This window comes from Lucilia cuprina, chromosome 3 (assembly GCF_022045245.1).
Source record: "Lucilia cuprina isolate Lc7/37 chromosome 3, ASM2204524v1, whole genome shotgun sequence".
Lineage (NCBI taxonomy): Eukaryota > Metazoa > Arthropoda > Insecta > Diptera > Calliphoridae > Lucilia > Lucilia cuprina.
Window position 1 is genome coordinate 36,301,510 of NC_060951.1, and position 5,915 is coordinate 36,307,424.

Genomic DNA, 5,915 nt, shown 5'->3' on the forward strand with positions numbered 1-5,915 from the left:
TCTATAGTATAGTCTATAGTCTAGTCTATAGTCTAGTCTATAGTCTAGTCTATAGTCTAGTCTATAGTCTAGTTTATAGTCTAGTCTATAGTCTAGTCTATAGTCTAGCCTAGTCTAGTCTAATTTATTATTTAGTATTTAATATGGTCTACAGTCTACTCTATTCTATAGTGTAGCAAATAGTGTAGCAAAACAATTTCCCCTGAAGTAATTGCATGTACACTTAAAAATCTTTACATGGCACTAGTTGATAAATGAAAATCTGTAATAATTTACCAAAAATATTAAAATAATTCCGGCTGCCAATGTGCTGACAATTGTACAATTGTATGTAACAATTTTTTTTTTTTGTTTTACATATTTTCCAATTTCAATATGACAGGACTCCCACAAGTGAGTATTACCATTAAAATGTGCCCATAATGTAAACAACAATTTTACATTTAACAAATTTTTATATTTGCCACACACACCCATATAATCACACGCACTATTTCATTTTGTGAATACAGCTACAACTATTTAACAATTTCATGTGGTGTTTATTTAAAATTGGGGGTAAATATAAATTATGTCTGAATAGTAAATGCTAAATTTGTATTTTCTCTTTTTTATTATATTACATTTGTGTTTTTAGTTAAAGACCATAGATTTATTGCCAGCCCTTATATTATCTATTACATATATCTCCGATTCCCTTAGGATTTATTAAAATTGTGTACATTTTATAAAACTAAAAAAATTTAAAGCCCATATTCAGTTGTGAAAAATGAAGTTTTGGTTTAAATATGTTTATAAATATTTTGATTTCATTGATGGCTATTTTTCTCCCTCCTCATCATACAAAACCTACTAGTGTATAGTTGTTGTTGAGATTGCTGGACATCATATGCTGTTGTTGTGTCTGTAAGCATATAAGTGATAAAAATTTTTATTCACAAAATATTTTAGTTTTTACATTATTTTATGTGCAAAAATAAAACTGATTTTTTCAACACTCTCGTTTTAATTGAAATCGATTAAATCAACGGGATAATTAAAAAAATTATGATTACGCTGATTTATTAATTGCTATATAAGTTTATATTTTAAAATATTTACGTATGTAAGTGGATTTAAATAGAGATTTTTGTTGGCAAAACTTTATACGCTTTTCAAAAAAAAAATTGTGTTTAATTACTAGTGTTGAGAGGTGCAAGGAAAAATTGAAAATATGTATAATTTAAGAAAAATTATTTATTTATTGTAGACCACAAAGGATACTAAAAGCACACTATGATATAGGCTATAAAGCAGATTATATTCTCCTACAATACGGGTTTGACAATAGGATACTGTTGTCTAAGTATAAAGAAGTTTATAATCTCGACCAGAAATTTGACTCTTAGTTTTGAATTTTGATAATGACTATATAATCTATAGTCTAAGTAGTAGAATAGACAGGACTATAGTGTAGATTGTAGTTTAAACTATAGAACAGTCTATAGAGTGATCCATACACTAAAGAATAAAATATAGTCTCGACTATAGAGCAGACTATAGCAACGACAATATAGAAGACTAGAAAGTAGACTATAGTCTCGACTAGAGAGTAAATTAGAATATAGTTTAGACTAAAAAGTCTCTAGTATAAAGAATATTATAGTGTTTGTGAAAAAGTACCTAACTCTAAATTGGTGCATTCTAAACACACAGAGTCGGACTACTTGTTATACTTTGGTTACGACTACATAGTGCAGTCTCGATACAAAACTGAAATGTAGACTCAACTATAGAGAATATTTTAGACCCGACTATAGATAAGATTTTTACTGTAAATTATTTAAAGAAAATTGTATAAATATTTTTTTTATTCTTTCTTTAATATAAAGCACCTTGACATATGGGTAATATTTTCTCATGTAAACTAATTAAATATCGCTCATACGTCTGAATGTCAATTTTTGCTTTTCCTGCATTTATTTTTATTTTTTTTTTTTTAGATTTTTAATAAAAAATTAATTAAATTTTTCTTTACAAATATCATTTATCATTTTATTTATTTGTTAAAAATACTTGCATTTAAAATCTTGTTACTTTATTTGACTGTTAGCAATTTGAAGTTAAATAGAAAAATATGTATGTCCATTTAAAATCTCAGACACTTTAAACAACTTAAAAGTTTTACATGCTTTACAGTTCATTTGTCAACAGAAAATTAAAAAATTCAACCTTTGTGAGCTGTACAAGAAGCAAAAGAAAAATATAAAATGTTAAAACAAAAAAAAAATATGTTACGATTTGCTCTACGTTATGTTGCACGAATATAGAAATAGTCATCAAAATAGACAAAAAAAATTGGTAGTAATTGTGGAAACGTCAACACCGAACTAAAGAAACCATCAATCATTCTCAACTTTATTCTATTCTGTAGAAAGGTGTGTTTGGTTATAAATATTTGTTATTTTTGTACCTTGATTTAAAATTATATAAAGTCCGGAGCTCAATGATAGAATTTAGTTGTTCAACAAATGTTACGAAAAAATTCGTAGCAAACTCTATGAAGCACCAAACATACCAACGCTTTTTATACAATTCTAAAGTATAACAATGTTACTAATTGGCTTAAGAGTGGCATCAACTTTTTTCATTTTGTTTTCTATTTAAGTGTTAAAGAAGACTATCAAAAAGTACTAAAAGAGAAGAATTTTAAAACTAAATGACTGACATTGTAGAGAAGTGAAAAAAATATTGTTGATGGTACATTTTTATAAACTTTACTTTTCTGAGACGGGTATATATGAGTTTGTTATTCCGTTTGTAATTTCCACAATAATTTTCAGTTTTTTTTAAGTTTATATCTTCCTTATTGGTATCAATTAAGCCACGTCCGTCTATCTGTTTGAAATATTTTTTTAAAGACCTCAGATATCTTCAGGATCCAAGTCTGCAATGATTCTGTCAGGCATGCTTTTAAGAATTCAGCAACATTCGTTCATAGATAACAAAAATATAGGCAAAACTCTGAAACAATCTCTAAAATTCCAAAAAAGTATTGCATGCTTTGATAAAAAAAACAAAATTCTTGCTTATAAAAAACGTATGAATGGATGTGTGTTGGTTTTTTATTATTGATTTGTATGTGTTTCCAAAATTATGACATACAACGAAACGACATCGATTGTGAATTGTACAAATCTTTATATAGTTTTACTCTTTAGTGTTGTGTAGCGCTTGATGGGGCTAGACTATGTTAGGCTAGGTTGATAGGGGGATGTATACTACATCAAATCCGCTACTAACTGGCCTGTTTGTGCGCTCCTTATCATGAAAAAAGAGGAAATTGAATGAATTATTTTTCAGTCTTCAAAAACTCAGTTTCCTGAACGTAATTTCTAAGAATCTTCCAATCAGTGTTAGTCAGGAATGTTATTTCCGGAACGATATCACTTCCTAGATATTTGGATCTAACTTCAACGAATGCCTGGTAGTGACAACGAAAGTGCTCCAAGGTTTCACTGTCTTTTTCGCATGCTCTACACTCGTCTGAATCCGCACGTCCAATTTTGCATAGATGTGCTCGTAATCCTGTGTATCCACCTAGAATACATACGTACCATCATACTTAATTCAGAGGAGATTTTTTGTCTTGCTCTCATCAGGGTCTTCCCCTTAGGATGTTCGTAGTTCTATCCACTGTTTCATTATTCCAAGAAGCCTTATTGGATTCTCTCACCCATATTTTAGATTCAGCTTTTGTTGCGTCAGTGGTTTTGCATTTGTCAGGTTAACTGCCTCGATCTACCTTTCATTTAAAGCTGTTATGCATTCGTCTTTTCATAACCGACTACTCTCGAGTGGTCTAGTATCCACATGATGCGAACCTTACATCTGGGAGAGTATTTGGTAAAAGCTTTTAATACGGTCTTAGATTTAATTCTATTACCTGATATCACCCCAATTACCTTCTCGATGTCGGTAAATATATTAAGCGCTGTATGCGCCATGCTTATTCTGATCCAATTTACACAATCCGTTATTGCTCGTACTTCTGCCAGGAAGCTTGTATTATGATTTAGTAAGTGGTGGTATATTTCTGTTGACTAGACTATATACTTGAGTGTAGATTAAACTATAGTCTAGAATAAAGACTACACTACACAGAAACACCAAAGTGTTGATAATTATCAATAACATCCGTTGTCAAAGTATACACAACGTTGTCAAAATTGCAACAATTCGTTGACGAAATCTAAATTTTATACACATCCGTTGTCTTAATGTTAATAAAAGTGCTAATCTCACTACTGACAGCAGATTCTACCAATTTCGGTATTTTTCTTCCGATTTTCCCTCTGTGTAAAGACTCGATTATAAGCATATGACACAAAAAAGGGAAAAAATTAAAAAGGATTTCCTAACAGGATGCATTCATTTAAAAAAGAATAAAATGCAAATAACAACAAAAATACTAACAAAACATTTTAAGAAACAACACAAAAGCTAAAATTAACTGAATTAAACAGAAAAATGTCATGAAAACACTAACTGCATTGAATGAAAACATTTTCAAGAAATTTACACCCAAATGTAAAAAAAACAACAACAAAATCGAAAGAACAAAAAAATAGTGCAAAGAGTTGTGGAAATCATCATAACTTCTGGGAGGTAGAAGGCTAAAAACTTAAAAGACTTAAGAGAAAAATAAAGTATTTTGCCACGTTAGCACATTTTGTAACTTTTTGCTGTTATGAGCACACAAGACAGTGCTTTTCTATAGAGACAACACAGGCATTTTGTAAAACAATCTGTTTCCTCTGCAAAAATAAACTAAAGTTTCGAACATTCAAGACTTAAGAAGCGAAAGCGGTAAAACGTAACAAAAACGTTGCAATGTTCATTGTCTATTATGTGCAGTCAAGTTGAACAACAAAATAACTTTTATGAAAACTACTAGATTTTGTATTCTTTTTTTCTTTTGCTATTGAAAATATTACTCTAGAACATCCTAAACTTATGGCAGTTTGAGTATCATTATATTTTGACAAGACAACCGAAAATAACACACAAATCGGTTGCAACAGTTTTCTTATATTCTAGTAAATAATCACACACACAGCCTCAACTTTACCACATAGCATAAGAGCTTGAGTTTATTTTCTTGTCTTGTTTCTATGTGTTGTAGTTGTATTGTTTATAAAAATGATTTTTCAAAAAAATATATATTTTTTACAAAACAAATGAATTATGGCTAAAGTTATTGGTTTTTCTATAATACTATAAATTATATGATGACCAGAAAATAATACAGTAAAATGTTATATATTTCGTAGACTTTTTTAAACATGGATAAATAAGAAATATATAATTGAAATATTTTTTGCGTCTTCAAAAATTTAATTATACAAATATGTGTGATTAAGTAATTATTTAATTTGTGCGGTTTTATCTTTCTTATCCGATGTTTACCTCTTATATATAGGAGCATAGTATAGTGGGTATTAGTCCTTTACGTTTAAGTATACCTATCGGTTTAGGATCACATTCTGAATTGACACGTCAGTCTATGTGTCTATGTAAACATTGTGAGCACGCTACAGGTCACAATTTCTAAGATAATTTAATGAAAATTTACCCTTTTGTAACTAATCCATTATTTTGCTAAGGCAGCGAACTATTGTAACTTCTGAATATACATAGCTCTTGAGTCCATAATTATGTTAAATGTTTAACGTCTTAAAAAAATTTACAATTTAGTTTGGTTAAGTTTTAATGTTATTTTTTCTGAATGAACGGACCTTAGTTCGGCAAATACAAGAGTTTAAAATCTCCATAAAAGTGTAGCGTAAACGTAAATCCCTCTACGAAAATAAGGATATACCCATAGCTAATTTTGCCCCTTATAACCTTCATATAACCTTTTGCCAAATACATGC